This window comes from Lepisma saccharinum, chromosome 23, assembly GCF_977018435.1.
Source record: "Lepisma saccharinum chromosome 23, izLepSacc3.1, whole genome shotgun sequence".
Classification (NCBI taxonomy): Eukaryota; Metazoa; Arthropoda; class Insecta; order Zygentoma; family Lepismatidae; genus Lepisma; species Lepisma saccharinum.
This window is the reverse complement of record NC_139251.1, coordinates 24,759,780-24,778,946: the sequence shown is the minus strand read 5'-3', so window position 1 is coordinate 24,778,946 and position 19,167 is coordinate 24,759,780. Positions and strand designations below refer to the sequence as shown.

Sequence of the window (19,167 nt, the reverse complement as noted above, 5' to 3'; positions counted from 1 at the left end):
CTGCTTAGTGCAAGAATATCTGAAACTTTACTGCAAAACTGGCTGAAAAAAGTAGAGAAAATGAAACCAGACAGAAAGAAACCGAAAGTGGTTTGTAGAAAAGCAATGACACTATACATAGGTATAATTTATTCCAACGGATATTCATAGAGTACCAATATAAAATTTACTGACCGAGTATTCGATATAAAACGGCAAGTATTTCATGAAGAACCGAAGTGATTCATTCGTGTCTATAGTTGATGTATGTGACCGACCATTTTTGTGGCTCTAAGAGTTCTTACCTTTGTAAAAGAAATTATATATTAGAAAGAGAGTTGTAAAAGGGGAGGGGGATTTGCAAGGGGTGGTTGCCTGGGAGCTAAGGACAAATGGGTGCCGAACAAGCAAAACAGATAAAAATAGAAAAGCTTTAACGTCATAGTGCTCTGTGAAACTGGCACCCTATTAAATTAAATTTATTGTCAGTTTGCAAAGATATAGATTTAGTAAAAAAATTGTCTTCTTCTTTTTATCTAGTCTGTTCCCTGACATATTGGCATATTTAATATTTCCCAACTTTTCAGAGGAAGCTAAGAAAGTACCTAGAAATTTAATTTACATTAAGTCCCAAATTTATATTTGACCATAGGCGCACCAGTGGGGGCACGACGGCACTTGCCGCCGCCTGCTGGAAAACGTGGAGAGAGAAATTTTGTTTGGTTCATTGCGCTCTTTGTGTTGGAAAGTGAAATAAATGCTACTCAATTTTTAAATTATTGACAATAAAGCATTACCTCAATTTAGAAATGAAAATGCCTTGCCTTCCCTTTGCAGCTAACATGCCATGCGTTTATTTGCACACGTTTCGTATTCTTTTAAGGCAAAGAGGTATTAGGTATTAGCTCCTAAACTCTCAACAGCGCCAAGCGTATTTGCCAAAGTTTTGTAGACTTGAAGACTTCAATATGAAATTCCTTGACCGATTTCGTTCAAAATCAATACCAGGTATCCATCAAGCGTGCATCCCAACTTCCCACTATATTTTAAAGTCTTCATGGCCATGCTTTAAATACGAGGTGTACACCAAAAGTACGTGCCGTTTCGTTCTAATTTTCAAGAAAAATGAAATACAATGAAATAACCTGTTTATTTTTCAACAAACTCTCCCTCTTTATTGATACATAGTTGCCATCGCTCAGTCCATTTTGTGTAGCATGTGGCATAGTCATATTTGGAGGTATGTTTTAGATATTGGTAAACAGCACTTCCCAGGGATGATCTATTGGCAAAATGGCGTCCACGAAGAGAATTCTTGAGGTTTGGGAACAACCAGAAGTCACTCGGGGCTAAATCTGGTGAGTATGGTGGATGTGTCGGAAGTTCAATACCGTGGTCAGCCAAGAATGAGGTCACAACATTAGCACGATGTGGCGGTGCATTGTCAAATGTGGAGAATGAAATTGACATTAGCCATTTGTGGTCGTTTCATAGTCAATTTCGGCAAAAATTCTATAGCCAAAAGTTTACGAAAATACTCGCCCGTAATTGTATGACCTTTGGGAACTGGATGAGACAATATCACTCCCTGGGAATCCCAGAAGATTGCGTATAGCACTTTGTCATTTGATGCAATCTGACGAAATTTTTTCGGGATGGTGAATCCGTGTGTTTCCGTTGCATCGACTGTCTTTTTGTTTCTGGATTGAATAATGGAATTTGTGTTTCATCCATTGTCACAATACTGTCCAAAAAATTGTGTCCCTCCCTTCTGAATCGTGTCAAATTTGCAACACTGGATCGAACGCGAGCATCTTTTTGATCGTCACTAAGCAATCGTGGAACCCAGCGAGAGGAAACTTTCTTTAGGCACAAATCTTTGGTGATTATTCGTTCTACTGTTCCCATTGTTAGCCCCAGGGTATCACAAATCTCCTGCATGGTGACACGCCTATCTTCCATGATAAAATGTTCAACACGGTCAATGTTAGCATCAGTTGATGCTGTTTTCGGACGTCCAGACCTCTGCTCGTCTTTCACACTTGTTCGTCCATCTTTGAACTCACGCACCCACTTCCTAACAGTGTTTTCTGCAAGAGCACTATCACCACACACGGCCTCCAGTTGGCGATGAATATCAGCTGCACAACGTCCAGCTGCGGTAAGGAATTTCACATTTACCCGTTGCTCTTCAAGTAGAAATTCCATTTCCCCAGGCAGTATCAGAAACACGTCTTACTCCTTCAGGCACTGTCACTCAACTACTGCCACCTAGCACACAAAACTGACACTGCTTGAAGACGAAGGATGGAAGTCTCCGATGCCATAGTTATTTCCCTGAAAAGAGAAGAAATGTTGACTTCAGAACAAAACGGTACGTACTTTTGGTGTGCACCTCGTATATAGAGAGTTTCATTACTTTATTTCAGTTTGTAAATCATTGTTTAAACAGAGATTTGAAAACACCAGAAGAATCTGCAACTCACTCGCAACATAGATCTATTAAAATTATATATTTGCATAGTTTCTAACTGAAGCTAGAACAGAAAGGGACAGGGAGCATGTGCTGAGGTAAAGAGGACGCCGAACGAGCAAAGCAAGATTTTAAAGAGTAAACATCGTGGGATACTGTTGCTATGTTTTAATTATGTGTTAATTAATAATATGCATTATCAGTTTGCAAAGAAATAGTTCTTAAAAATAGTCCCAGAATGATTATTTGATGTGTTTTAGAGTATGGTATGAGGGACCAAATATATTTTTTTCACGATTTTTGGTGATGACATGTTTTGAGATATTCAAGGTCAAAGGTCAAGGTCACGTGACAAAATTATATTTTTATCGAAAGGTGGGCTTGCTATATATCACTGAAAAGCATGTTCAATTCCCTGTACAATAAGCACATTTAGTATAGCTAAGCGGGCTCAAAAAGGGCAATTTCTGCTAACTTTGTCCTTGAATAATTTAACAATTACAAGACGCACGGAACTAAATATTTTGATAGTAACTAAGTTCCATTCATAGTTTCAACTCCCCAAATTTCATGAAAATCGGAGATGGTCAGGTTGGAGGCTGTGTTGATTTCGCATGGAATGACTCTAATACAACTTAAGATCGAAAATTACAGAACCCTAGCTAGAAGTTCCTAAGGCTGGGACGAGAATATAATAGGTGCCTCCTTCAAAGAACTCACCCCCTCTGCTTGGGGTAATTACATTTCTTTTTGGAAACCATAGCAATAATTACATGGATTTCATCTTAAGTGCAAATTTCACTTGCTAAAGCAAAATTATCCTGCAATAATAAGTTAAAATGCGAATTTGACACTATTTATTTTCCTGTTTTATCGAGTAATGTGCAAGGCGTTACTATGAAGTACAGTTAGTAGCCTACAACTATTGCAGCATAGCCTACAGGGAATCAATAATAGAATAATATTGCTAATAGAACCATATCATCGAACTGACTCACCTGCTTTAAATTAAGCAGTATACCGACACTAAACATTATATTTTAAGAAATTATATTATTAATAAATATCGAGAATATTGTTTATATCTTGCAGGTAATAATTCTTAATAATTCTTCACAATCGTCTCATGAAAATGCCAGACACACACTTCTGTAACGCAATATTTTGAGCGAAGCGAGCAAGAACATTTTTATATCCATTTCTTTGCAGGCTTGCGAGAATATTAACTTAATGGGACGTCAATACTTTCATAGGATCCCTCGATATTTACTCTTTTCCAGCATCTCTTTTCCCATGTTCGGCGCCGAAAAGTGCGCATACCATATCGCTAAATATAGTCCCCAAATATAATGTTCGAACCCTAGAGAAATCCCTTGACAATCTAAGATTTTACACATTATTAAGAGCTCCATATCTCCTCCCCTCAAATTTAATATTCAATCCTCCAACCTAGATATTACCAATATTACTCCCTCCAAAAGAAAAAAAAACCCTCCAAACCACATTTTCCGCTACAATCTCAGACGTAATATTAAAACACAAGAGTTGGATATCGCCCCAAATTTAATGCTCAGCCCCCCCCCTAACTAAAATTCTCACGATAATCTAAGATTTAAGAATGATATTCAATAGTCCGATATTGTCCCCATCCCCCAACGTTTAATCCTCAATCCCCCAACAGAATCCACGTGTCGATTTAAGACCCAATGTGTAAGAGTTGGATATCCCCACTTTCTTAATAGTAATATTAACCGTTACAATTTCCTTGGGAGTCTAGAATTTGCTATTTATGGAACAGCAATGGATAGTTAATAACGTAATTCAACTTGTGCCAAATGCTGTACTGTTTCACATCAAATTTCCATCACAAAAAATCGACCCCCCCCCCAAAAAAAAATAAGTTGCTTGGACATAATGTGAGTTCACAAACCCACCTGTGGGCATCATCGCTACCTCCAAATACTTCATTTTCTTCATCTAATTAGGGTGACCAGACACATACATTCAAAAAAGAGGACAGAGCATGGCGAAAAAGGAGGACAAAGTCATAAAAAAGAGGACACCGCAAAAAATGGCACCACATTTGTCATTACTCATAATTTAAGCAATATTTAAAAAAAATTACCAACACTTTGCTCACAGACACTTTTCAGGTGATCTCCTTCAATAACTTTCTCTTACCTTTAAGCAAAGAAAGCAATCTCCTAATCTGTTATTTAACAAATGGCAAAGAATATCTACAATTTGAAGCACAGAATTCTTGGATATTAGAAGGAAATATCCCCACATGTGAATGCAAATGTAACAAGTAAGATTTATTTTAACTTATTCCAAAAACAGAATTAAAATTTTAGGTAGTTTGGATTGTTTCAAGAAATATGATTTCAATGCCAGGAACATTTCTAGCACTCTTTCAACAGCAGGGGAAAGTGACAGCCACCTTACACTTACCCCATAATCGTTTCTTCCATCCTTTAAAATGCCCGATATTTTCTTGCAAGACCATTGTTGAATTTACACTTTCGCTTCGTTATTTCATGAAAGTAAATATTACTTAATAATCAAAATTCTCACTACACGTTTCTGTATCACCTATGTATAACTTGAGAAGGAACTGGCCGTTTTCCGTGGCGGAGTGGTTAGCACACCGCGCCACAATGCCAAGGTCCCGGAATCTAATCCCGGGCCTGGTATGGGTGTTCTTTGTGAGTGTTCCTTCATCGAAATCATCATATCATCGCTCCTACCAATCTTCGCGATTAACCAAAAGTGGCAGAAAAGCGAAGTAAAATAAATCAAATCAATCAATCGAAAAGGAACTGCACAGACTCGGTCGTTAGGCTGTCTGACTACCATGTGAGAGAGAGGTTCAATCCCCAGCGGGGTAGATCCGGGATATTTTCTACCTGTTCAAGCGGCTCCAACGCTCACCCAGCGTCATATAAAGTGGATACCTGGAGGAAACTATGGGGATAAAAGGCGGCCAGGGGCTTGGTGCTGATCACATCACCCCCAAGGAAGTGCGATCAAGGAAGTGCGATCAAGGAAGTGTGGGACCCTAACTCCACATCCCCTATATGCTTTCATGGCATGGTGCAAAGCACAGGGGAGCACTTTACTTTTACAGACTACGTGCGAAGCAACGAGTTAGAATAATACTAATGACTAGGGTGTGGAATTTTGCCTATTTTATTCTTTGTAGTAAAACATAGGCTTTAATGTTTAAAGTTCGTTTCATGGTGTTTCTAGTCTGAAAACGAATTTTTATAGTGCCTGTAAATGCCTATTTTCAGGGTTAGTGTCTATCTCGCTTAATCGTGCCAAAAAGATTCTATTCTGCAATTCTTGCATACTTCAATTTTTCTACGTGCCTTTGGCTTTCCCTGCATTGGAGAAGGCTTTGTTGATGTTATTTGGTATTCGCCAGATTTGAGGGTCATAATTGGAACACTGTTTACATTTTTTGGTCACAATGATGAAAATTGTTATTTCATCATTTGTTCAAATCCGCACAGCTTTAGCACAAGCTCTTTTTGTGAGAATTACTTTAACTGACGATTCTCAGCAAATGTGAATTTCGATCAAAAGAGTAATAATAGTTTGTTTATCGTTAGCACACTTTTATGTATAAGCTGAAGTGCTAATACAGTATAACTGTATATTGTAAGAAAATTGAAATAAGTTCACATTCATTGCCCATTTTAATGTATTCTTCTAATTTTAGGGTGCCTATTTTCGAGCATTTCTTAGTATATAAGCACACGTGCTATAGTCGATGCTAAACTCTTTCCAAAAAAGGAGGACATTTACCGATTTCTAAAAAATCCGCCCGGACGCCGGACAGACACCTAAAAAGGAGGACATGTCCGGATAAAAGAGGACGTCTGGTCACCCTACATCTAATGGATTAAATATGGTGTACCTAAGGTCTAAACGTCTTTACATTTATTTTGGAAATAATATATAAATGTTAAATTTTATATTACATTAAGGAAAACACCCCCCTCCCAAAAAATTGATGGCACAATCTGAGCCACAATCCCCCCTGTGGGCACCCCCTGGGCGAGGGTCAATACGAACCGGAAATTTCTGAACACGCGAAAAGTTTGATGGATCCATTGTTGTAAAAAACGTCAAATTTGCTATACTGTAGGTCCATTTGCGACTAACCTATCTGAGCAACCGTTGGGTACTCTTGCTAACAACTTCTTTGTCGATAGCAAATTATCGCATCGAGTTTTTGATTCACAATAATGCACCCAAAGGTTCTAAGTGAGTGTACAATTGTGTCTGTTCTTTCATCTCATCATCGCGATGAATTTGAAGAAATAGAAAAACGACGTTAAATATTAAACAAATCAAAACAAAGAGAGAGAGAAAATACCACAATATCGGCCATACAAGATTTGTCATGTTTGAATATTTTGAATTATAAAGCAGTGCATTGCACTTACTGGCAACAGTGACTGTCGGATGACCTTGTGCCAATATGAAAGAGGAAAGCGAGATTTCTTGAAAATAAAATTTTGTTTAAAATATTTTATCATTTTGAAAAAGGAATGAATAGAATTACCAAATACATAGAAGTTTACTGCATTTCTCCCCTGCGCTTTCACCAAGGGTCTACGGGAAAAAAAGACGAATGAAATAAATAAATATGGTAAGTACATCGCAAAAATATTAAACTTGTCACAGCATGCATGCTTTGGCTGGTAGTTTGTCATTTGCATATGTGTTTTATTTTAACTTGCTGACATTCATGATTCGTCAACTTAACTGAATTTTATAAATCTCATAATGAATAACACGGAAAACAGTTTTCATGAGCATTGTTTCAGACATGTACATAAGTAATACCGGTAACAGTTCCGTATATCGGATATTTTGTGTTTCGCATGGTTCGTACTTACCAATTGTGTATTGCGGAACATAGTTCAAGGTGCCATTATGCTTTTTACACGAAAACAAACACACAATTTCTCACATACAGAGTATTTTTTTTGATTCCTTTCTTCGCTTCCTTAACACACAATATGGCGGCCACATCTTGACTCACGTTGTGGTTATATAGTGTTTCCAACCCTCTTCACCGAAAAATACCTGCTATCGTGATCGTCACATGTGCAAATTGTACATTATGCACAGGTAGCTGACGGATAGCCCCACGAACCATTATGCACGGTAGTTGACGGATAGCCCCACAAACCATTCATAAATAGCCCACGAACCATGCACGCAAGGTTAGGTTCTGTGAGGTTAGGCAAACATAGTTAAAATTGTCATGTTCTGGCAAAACAATGGCGAGTTTGGAAACGCTGACTGGGGGTTACGTCATTGAACGCATGCAACATTTGGTTCGCATAGTCGAACGTAATGGAGGCAAGAGCTTTTGTGCATCGGAGAGACGTTAATGTCGAAAAATACATGATTTAGCAGCCGAATAAGTTGAACGAAGGGAGAAAACACTTGCACGAGCTTTCAAAAGTCTACAGAAACTCAGTTCCGTAAGTAGTTTCTCCTGTAAATTTGAAGAAATGTGTTTTCCCTATACCATACTGTTACCTCTTCTGTAAAAATGAAGAAATATGTTAACGATAAATGGAACTGTACCGTGATAACAATATGTCTACTTTATGCAGATATTGATGATGATGATATCAGTGTGTTTTGGATCTACTTCACATAATTTTTTCAACATAAACTATGATGCTTTCCAAACATTGTATTCTAGGTCTAAGAAAATTATTATTACTGTATATCGATTTGTTTTACAATACATATGTGTCCCCTTGTAATATTTTATTTCTTTTCTTGCCCTGCTTGTAAGGCAAGGCAGTTAGGTTCCATGTGTGTGTGTGTGTAAAAATATTGCTAGAAATCTTGATAACAGTGTCATGTATCGGAGACACATTTCTTCATTTTTACAGAAGAAACTACTTACAGAAATGAGTTTCTCTAAAGTTTCCAACGTTCGTCGAGGTATTTTCTTTCATCGTGGAACCTATTTTACTGGGAAATTATGTATTTTCAAGAGAAATACCTCACCCATGCACAATTGCCATTGCTTTCCCTACGTGAAGCAGATGCTGCATACGTTTGATGACGTAACCCCCTGTCAGTATTTCCACCCCCCTTTTTTTAACTATGCTTGCCTAACCTAACCTAACCTTATCAGAATGGTTCGTAGGGCTATCCGTGAATGGTTCGAGGGGCTATCAGTCAGCTACCCGTGCATAATGTACAATTTGCACATGTGACGAACATGATAGTAGGTATTTTTCGGTGATGAAGGTTGGAAACACTGTCAAGTCAAGTTTTGCCCGCCATATTGTGTGTTAATGAAGCGAAAAAAGGAATAACAAAAATTACTCTATATGTGAAAAATTGTGTTTGTTTTCATGCAAAAAGCATAATGGCACCTTGTACTATACACAATTGGTAGGTACGAACCATGCGAAACACAAAATATCCGATTTTAACGTGTTTCCGATCTATGAAACTGGAACTGAAATCTTTATAGTGTGTAGGTGAGTTACTTAGGTTAACTGTTCTCCATGATAATTGTAATATTCATATTTATTTTTCCATGTTATGCTTTATGGTTAATATGAGTGATTTAACTTGCAAAACATTGGCAATGTGTGAAGTATAATGGCATATGTACTTAATTTAAGAAAAGCTCAATCTGCTAGTCTCACTACCTGTTGCCAGTCCATTAATCCCTCCTGGAAATTGACATAATTCATTTTAAGTTACAAAAAAATATATATCAGAAAGTTTGTTATTTTTAATTTTCGTCCTCCATCTGCACACCTGGGTCTCCCTGACCATGTACTATTAATATCTTTCTATGCCGCATGCACAATAAACGATGTAGGTTATTCTTACCGGCCGAAGTTCCGATTGTTTAATTCAAATTTTTGGTACACAAGGTACGCAGGCATATTTTTGATGGTACGATTTATTTTTATGTCTGTTAACACATGCTTTGGAGTGTTAGCGATTACTTACTGCATGCTCTCTTGAGAATGTTTTTTCACTTCCGTATACTCGTGTGTGGTACTTCTCTTGCAACCAGCCATATGTTTACTGTCGCCTTGGTTACTAACTGCTGCTGCCATCTAGGTCACACGTGTGTGTTGTTAGTCAAGTCAAGTTTAGACATCTTAATATTCAAATAATGTATCTAAATGATTAGGTTAGGTTAAGTGGGGCAGGTTTAGCGCTCTTAGTGTTAAAATAATTATCTTAAATGCTCTCAACATCTCATGATGTTGGTGCTGGTCTAAAGCGCAATATCCCTTACAGCAGGGGGTGTTCAACCCATGGCCCACAGAGCCATTTGCTGTGGTCCGTGCCAGTTTCAAAAATTAAGTACTTAACATGGATTAAGTGAATGGCAGATGGCAGCATCTTACAGTTCTCAATACCGTAGTGTAGCTTCGTGGCCTGCACTGTCTGACGAGTTGAAGTAGTCTGCAAAATGCCTTGCGGATGGAAAGTGGAGATATTTGCGTAAGATACCTATTACAACTTGTTTCGCCTTATAAATAGGACTTTTCAGAACTGCAAATAGTGCTAATTACTTTCATAATCATTTCCACTATTCTGTGATACTTTCCCTTTTTATGAACAATAAATGCCATGTCGATGGGAAGCACGGATGCTTGGATAAGGTACTTTTTATGTCTGTTTTTTGCTGATTTATTGCACTTCTCAGAACTCCAAACAGTGGTAATTACTTTCACCAAGGTTCAAATTTACTGTAACAACAATTTCTACAAGAAAGCATGTTGTAAAGTTTAGTACAGCGTGACAAGAAATTACGTCACTACCTTGCTTACGACAGAATATTGACTTACCCTTTTCTTTTTGACCCTTCAAATGATTTCACAGTTTTCAATCAAAAATTCCAAAAATTTTAGTTTTATGCATGTTTTAAAACTTTTTCTTTAATGAGGCATGTAAAGGTTAATAACAAAAGAGAATAATTGTGCATTTCAGTACACTAATGTATGGAATGTTAAATAATAAAGAAAACTGTTGTGGTGTATATTCACTCATCTGGTGTATAAAGTAGAACACCCCACCCAACGATATATATTAATAATAAAGTCGGAATAACATTGGTTCCTTTTATTAGTTTATAATACTTATTATTTTATGATAATAAGCATAAGTCATCAAAGAAAATTCTGGTGACACCCATGCACTTAGTTGTTACCAGGGTTGCTACACGTGTAGGAAACATGGAAATGTCAGGGAGTTGGGCTTGTCAAGAAATTTTGCAGATCATCTAGAATCTACATGCAGAAGAAAGAAAGTATATATTTAAAACCTCAAATTACAGCGGTATACAAACTTAACAGGTTAAATAAAACGTGGAATATCGATCACGGAACAGGTTCTTCTATGGATATTCCTATAGTTTGTATATTAATTACTGTTGTAATGAAGCTCTTTGGAGTCTGCGTGAGAAAAAGTTGCAAAATGAACAAATGATTCATTTTCACTTCTGGATTCGGTTCTTGTGATTCCACTCCCTAAAAAGATTCAGTACAGAAACTTGTTCCTCTTGTTCTTATAATTGGAGACTGGATTTAAAGGAAATGAAAAAGGACTACAGTTTATTTTGCACACCACTAAAAATATTATTTTAAATGAAAACACAATATACTATACTACCATTCATATATAAGAAGAGATACATTAATATGAAATTTATTGTATCCCTTTTTTATATATGGTACATTGAGCTTTCATTTAAAATAGTATTTTTAGTTTAGTGCAAAAAAAACTACAGTACCTTCACCCCCCTTTTTTTTGTCCTTTTTAGAGGAAAATTTTCCCTTTTTTTAAAAAGTAAAGTACAGTGAATAATCTTGCCATCTGTTTCGATGAAATCTTCCTTGCTACAGCCTACTGCATTCCATAGCTTGCTGCGACTTGTACCTGGCTTCGCCATTTCACTGACACTCAATACTCTCGTCACTGTTACACAGTTCGGTTAAAATTATTCTAAAAAACTTCACAATAAAAGTCTAAATCTAGCAGATGCTATGCATCTGGAAAACAGGGAATTTTGCAGATCGTCTGGAATTTACGTGCATTTTGGAGTCTGCAAGAGAAAAAGTTGCAAAATGAACAAGCAATTCACTTCCATTTCTGGATTCGGTTCTTGGATTCCACTCCCAAAAAAGATTCAGTTCAGAAACTTGTTTCTTTCGTTCTTATGATTCTCAGTCTTGTACAAAATTATGGTTCCTTCGAATTTCTGTAATAGATTTTCACTTTTATAATACTTGATATCAGAAAAAATATCAAAGTAAAACTTGCAGTCCAGATACATTGACAATATGATTATAATTATCGGAAAGTGTGGTGAAGATGAGGTTATCGTCTATTATTTTATAGATCTTAGTCTTGTTGGCATTTCCTATAGAATTCCTAAATGCAACAAAAATTGCACATTGCATGCGTTTCCCGCCTCACTGATAATTGTTCCTGTAAGAATTCGCAAGAGCCATCTATGATTCCTGATAGAGGGCACTGTATGTTTGTCGAGAGGTGGCACTCTATGTACACATCACTGCAACGGTCATCTGAATGCGCTTCTCAGTTGTGAAGACCAATTCTGGTACAATGTGCTGGACTGTGTAGATATTGCTGAGTGCATAATTTTGAATTTGAGGTACTCAGATTGGGAATCTTGAAAGCACCATCGACATCGCTTGTTCTTGAAAGACGTTGGGAGAGAACTGGTCAATGACCTCGTATGGCCCCAAGTGCTGCAGTCTGGAGTTTGCATTTCACTTAGATCATTGGGGGTGGATATTCAGGTCATAATAGGGAACATTATGGAAGGATAGAGTGATAAGACTAGTCATGTGGGTATAAAGGGGAACGAAGCAGCTTATGCTGCTGCCAAGTCTGCTGATGCAGGCGGTGATGTTATTGTTCATTTTCTGCCAGCCAGGGACATGCAGAATGTGTTTCATTGTTCCCTTCTTGACACTTGTGGTAGGAAGTAACTGGATACAAGCATAGAGCATTAAGCCCACCATTGTTACATGGTGTTTGTCATACTGCGACTTCTGCTGAGAAGTTATTCTACCTCGGCTGCGTATTGTACACAGCCACTTCACCACACATGGCTGGGCCCTCCAATGTGTTGTGTCTGTAATGTCATTTTAAGTGTTCGGCATATTATTGAATGCAGTGGCGGCCGGCGGCAACTATGATGGGTAGTGCGAACGGAAAAATAATAATAATAATAAAAATAAAATAAAACCTTCAGCAATGCTCACCCCATCCCCTCCTTCAGGTTGCACCACTGGCTAAGATGTTTATTCTCGTTTGGTAATGTGGAAAACCGTGTGTGTTTAAGTAATAACGCATCCGATTCATCTTCACTCACTAACCTAGCTTTTATACACTACAGGACACTTCCCTAAAAACGCAACAATTACAAGAGGAAGGGAAAAACAAATCCTCTCATTTTCTCCTCCCCCATACACACGTATTCCAACTGGATGTCGAAAATATCCTAGACATTTGTTGTAAAAATAAATTGTTGACATGCCAAAGGAAACTCGCATCACCATAGGAGTTTTTACGTTTATATTTTCAAAAAAAGTCTGGATAGCCCTTTATGGCCCTATTATCAAAATGTTCATTTAACTTTGGAAGAATACTACGTTCGTTTCTCCAAAAGTAGGCATAAAAAGTAGATAGTACCTTTCTCATGAATTACTTTCCCAACGGGTCTTACAAATCAGTCGTATTTAGCGGCTTATCACTGTAGGTGGCAACTGTGCCAACGCTGCAAAAGTTCCCTCGCCGTGCCAAGCGAAAACGGGCTCGGCTGGTGTCTTATGACAAGCATAGTTAACCCTGCTACCCGCCATCTTGTTCCCCACTCATGGTGGAAATGTTCCCCGCTGAGTCATTTTCAACCCTCTGCATGTGTGTCAACTTAGTTGGGGCAGCTCAGATCGTTGCCTCGCGAGGGGTACGAAACAGCTGGCGATGCAGTGAGGACGATTTTGGCAGTCGTTGCGCCAGCTTGACTGATTGCAAGATTCAAATCTCCTTGTCTGTAAACTATCAATGTTTTAATTTAACAATACTTGGGTGAAGTATGAGTTCCCCCTTGTGCCGCTGCTGATTGAATGTGCCAATTTTCAGGGTTCCCACACACCTGGAAAACCTGGAATTCTCAGTGAATTTGAAGAAAAGTAAAATCTCAGGGAAAATCATCTAATTATCATTGAGTCCCAATGAAGCACATCTGAAGGACTAAAATATGTTTTGTTCTTGTACTAATAATTCCAACTTCACTAACTTGCTTTATGTGAACTACATATTTTGAAGAAGTAGGCTTTAGGTATGTTTTAATTTTGCATCACAGATTAATTGATATTATAACAGGGTGTCTACCAGTCAAATTAACGAATTGGTCAAGAAAGGCAAGAAATTATGCTTTAGGTCAAGAACCTTTGCTATTTTTTGCAGTATAGTGAGCTTACATTGCTATATACCTGTACAGTGATGTGATAAAATTGAATATTTGGAAATCTAAAATTATATATTTTCTTAATTTCCAACTATACCTAAGTATAGATTAAATAAATGTTAGAAATAAAGAAAAAAAATAGGTCAAGAAAAAGTCAAGAATTTTGGATTTGTTATTTTGGTAGACACCCTTTATAATCTGAAAGTATTCTACGTATACACACCCAGTCTTACCATATAAATATTTCAAAGCTCTGAATGAAATAACAGAATATACTTTTAAGATATCATATCCTATGGATATGTGTTAGGTGGATATATTGTATACACAAAGAACAAAATGACCACCTTTGACCTGCACATAGGACCTAAGTCTCTGTGGCCATCATCAATTGCATTATGCCTATATCGAGGGGGAAATCTTCCACTGCCTTTACAAGACAAGTGGTTCAAAGTGACAATATTGCATTATATCTTCTTTCAAATCATGTCTTGTAGTACAGACCACAATTTCTAGTCCAGAGAGCTGAGGCCTGTACTGCCAGATGATCCATCTGAAGGGGAAATAAAGTTGAGCACATTTGTCTCAAGCCACTGCTGGGTTGTTTGAGCCGTATGAGCTGGTGCACAATCCTGCTGAAAACTCCACTCCCGGCAATGGAATAATATTGCTTAGATCCTTGACCATTGTCTCCTGGACTGTCTCCTGGTACACTCGGGCTGATGTTTTAACCCCTTTCTTGCAGAAAAGGAGCTCAGTGATGCTTTCATAATGCCCCATTTCCCACCACACCATGATTGAAGCAGAATGTGGCCCCTACTAACTTCTTGTGGCATACAACCTGTCATTCTGCAAGTTGAAACCTGCCTCCATGATAATTCTTCTGTGACAATTTATGCTTCATGATCCAATAGGCACTTTGCCTTTATTGCTTTCCGAGGCTAGAAAGTAGTCTGTATATTGTTTGTAAGCTTTCAGTCCCAGGTCACTTTGCAACATATGAGACATGGACATTTTGGAACTGGTCAGTTCACAGACCATCTCTGATGCTTCCATACACTGATTGTTCCACTGTCACTGAAGTGCTGGATAGTACAATACTTGAACAAAATGTTCTTTCAGTTCTGTAGATCAATTAGCAATGACTTTGAATACCACATGATGAACCACCTCCCAATGTTTGTGACTGTGTTTGAAATTTATTTTGTGTCCTGTGAAGAAAGTGTGAAAGTTCCCAAAAAAAAAAAAAACCCAAAAAAACACACCTTGATTAAGTGCATAAATATATCATTTTTATTCTTTAATTTGTTTTGTTATTGACTGATACTCATAAAGTACTATATATACACAAAATTTACTAATAGGCCTACTGATCTGATGTAAAATTGCAAGTGATCCTTGAATGTTAGATGAACGGTTCATTCACCTCCTTAATTAATGTACATAATCGGGTGATTGTGGTGAGTTTTGCCTTTGAAAAGGAACTACCTATTTAGACATTTACTTTGCAAAACTATAACATTAATTACATGGTAACACATTTTAATGTTTTATTAATTACATGTTCTTAATCATAAAATAAATAACAAGATGGCAGAATATTGCACTATATTACAGATTGTTTAAAAATATATCAGATCGGTAAAATTACTGATAAAACAGATGCACCGTAGGCCATTGTAAAATATATTTAAAGTAGTAATGTACTGGGTATTGAGTACTCTGGGAAAAATATGCTGATTCTGGAAAACTCAGGGAAAATGTAGTTAGAGTTTACGTGGGAACCCTGAATTTTGCTTTCCTCAGGCAGCTCTTTAATCTTCCCAGCTGTTGGGAGTATTTTAGCAAATGATTTTAGTTTTCTGAGAAGAGCTGGTCTCTTCCACTGTCTGTGAGGAAGTTTTTAGTGAATATTCTTAACTTTTTAATCTGTTGTGTTTGTCCGTGCAGGTCCCTTTACAATCTGCACTTTAAAATTTCTCAGTGGGCTTTTTACAGCCTTTTTTTAACTCTTAGATAAGAATGTTAGATAAGGGCTATTTCCCTGCGTACACTGAAGGATGTAAAATGGCTAACAAAGCACCCAACAATTTTAATTCATTCATTCATTCGAAGGAGGTGTCTGGAGAAATGACATTAGAGCCCAGGAAAAATTAAGGAACCATTGGTATATATCCAGTATCAGTGAACCTTGACTGTTGTCTCTGGGTTCTCAGGATGTGGGAGGTGGCCTTGAGCTGTAGATACAGACCCTTCTTGTCTACCAAGACATTTGAAACTAGGGATGACCAGAATATCCAGATAATGGATATGATGATTCAAATTACCCAATATCCATTTCGGATGCAATGGATAATCTGTTTGTGCAGGTAATTTTGATATGCAAATTTCCAGATAATTCAGATATCTAAATATCTGGATAATTCAGTTTGGATAGTACAGATTTGATGAAAGATTTGTAGAAAATCCATACAGTGAAATACAAACAATTCGGTTAATCTGAATATCTGGATAGTTTGGATAATCTGTATATCTGTACATCAGAATGTACAATATCCAGATAGAAAACTATCTGATATCTGGTTTATCCGGATTTGTAAATCTCTATTTGAAACCACTGTTCCCTGATTTTCTGTTCTTTTTGCCTCACTTGCCTAATATTCTTATTCTTAAGATTGCCAAATCCCAAGAGACCTTTTTTCATACTACCTGATGGCAACCCAGAAATCTACTTCTTTACCACATCTGAAATTTTGATGACAGAGACCATGCATGTGTGGAGCCCCATCTTCACATAATACTTTCATGTGCGTTCATAAGAGACACAGAGGTCTTTTTCTTTTCACCATATCAACTTACATTCAAGTTTTTCATAAATTCACACTCAATTTTATCAGAATATTGATTTAACTGCCATTTAAGTCTGAGGTGTAATTTTAGCACACAATGTTTGTGCAGAATTGTTCATTCTGCATTTTTTTGACATAGTTTAATATACAGGTTAGGGAGACCAATTCTCTTTATTTTCTGGGATCTCCCATATTCGAGCCAAATTTTTGGATCCTCCCGGCACCCTTAATGACATTCTATTTCTCCCGTGTTTCTTATTATCAACTAAGATTGCAAAATTTCAACTCAGAGTTCAGCAAGCCATGCAAGTCAACCACAAGATCTTGCAGTAGTTGACTGATGCAACACCAGTGGACAAATACATACGGATTAGGACCAAGAAAGGTGCAATTTTATGCATATTTTTCGCTATTGTGATCTGCATATTTTATAAAATGTAAATTAATTATTTTCTTTCATGTTATCCATTCCATAAACATTTGCCAGAGTGATGCAACGCAGCTAAAAATGTGCCAAATTTGTTGTGACTAAATCTCTTGTAAATTCCATGCCGAATATGTGTTCCGTTTGGTTATTCTAAAAATGTGCATAATTTTATCTTTCAGGTGCTGTTGTTGGAAAGATTGAGACCAGATGGATCACATGGATTCGAAAAGGGAAGAAATATGAGGTGCAGTTTAGCATTTTGTGTGGCTGGTTGAATTTCTGCTTTTTTACCTGGAAATGTTGACAAAAGGTTATAGAATCTCCCCATTTAATGAAGCATCTACATCTAGGGAGTCTGTAAATTCTACAACAGGTAAATGCTGAATACTATACCATGTATATTGTGTCTTTTGGCCTTTTCACCAAGTATTTTTGAGTCATTGAATGTAATTTTTCTTGGGATTTCCACAATCTTTTAGAAAATTTGCAATCGCAGAATGAATGTTTATTGTGTAAAACACTGAGAGCATCACGTGTATGCTTACAACTCGGTCATGGACTGAACATTTATGATAATTTCATATCTTATATATAGCCACGGTAGCTCAGTCGTTAGGGCTTCTGACTACCATCCGAGAAACCTGGGTTTGATCCCGGGTGGTGGAGAACCGGGACTTTTTCAACCTATTCAAGCGGCTCCGGCACCCACCCAGCATTGTATAAAGTGGTACCTGGTGGAAGCTCTGGGGGTAAAGGCAGCCAGGGGCATGGTGCTGATCACATCACCCCCATCTCGGCCGAGATCAAGAAAGGGTGGGGCCCTAACCCCACACCCCCTTTATGCCTTCATGGCATAGTGCAAAGCACAAGGGAGCACTTTATTTTTTTTTTACTTTTTTTTTATATGAATGTATCTCTGATGTCATCAAGATGAAATTTCTTCTGAGTGTCTGCATTATAAAGCATGTAACACTCCTTTTTCAAGAGACAAAATATACAGGGTGTTTCTAAAGGTCGTTTACAACGCTTGGGAGGTGATTCCTCACACGAAAACAAGCAAAAAGTCTAAGTTCCATTTTTACGACTGAGGCTTCGTTTCCGAGATAGGAGCCTCGCAAAAGGTGACAAAGTGAACGTCACACCTGACTGGGACGAATACTATAACAGATAGAGAGGCGGTTCCAAGGGAATCATAAAGGAATCGTATGTGCTCAGTCCGGAAGTCACTATGAAAAGTTCACTGCACGCATGCGCAATGGAGTCCTCAAAGGAATTGGGGATTTCCAGCAAGAACAATACATGGAAAGGGGTATGTAACGCAGCAAGAAGGACCGTGACAATGAGAAATGCGTTCAAGACAACACATCCCGACCTCAAACATCAAAACATGAGCACCGAACACAAAATCCGAAAAGTTGAGCACGGTTGCATACCCCAGTTACACGCGAGGAATGAACGAATCATGTCATGTGGCATACGAGAGACACATTACTCCACCAGGAGGAGGGAAAGAAAAACACAATATCAGATGATTGCGACAACGTGTATTTTTACACGCGACAACTACGTAATATCCCCCCCCCCCACACACACACAACAAACAGCAAATGCTACAATGTCTTATGCACAGACAGTGCGTGTCACTGTACACCAACTGAAGATGTCACTTTCACCACACAATGGGGGTGGGGAGCAATACCAAGAGTGTTCTCACTGAGATTTGCCGAGGGCAATAATCACAGACGGTTTTCAAAATGTCTGCCGTTTACTTCTACGCAGAGATGACAGCGACGAATCAAGGATTGTCGATTACGAGCAAACAAGCCAGGTGTATCTGCTATAGTGGAACCACAAGCAAAACAACCTGCGCAGACCCGCGACTCCTGTGCACCGTACTCCCGCGAGTAGAGGAGGGGGAGAGTGG

At 37.9% G+C, this 19,167-nt stretch overlaps 1 long non-coding RNA gene across 2 annotated transcripts in view; it reads left to right on the top strand.

Moving 5' to 3' along the window:
- The first annotated feature begins 6,924 nt into the window (after positions 1–6,924).
- Positions 6,925–19,167, top strand: part of LOC145977692 (uncharacterized) — a 38,310-nt gene continuing 26,067 nt past the window's right edge. For both annotated transcript variants that reach the window (XR_014440613.1, XR_014440614.1), the window contains exons 1-2: positions 6,925–7,112; positions 17,423–17,616. This is a non-coding gene — a long non-coding RNA (uncharacterized LOC145977692). The remainder of the gene's footprint in view (positions 7,113–17,422; positions 17,617–19,167) is intronic.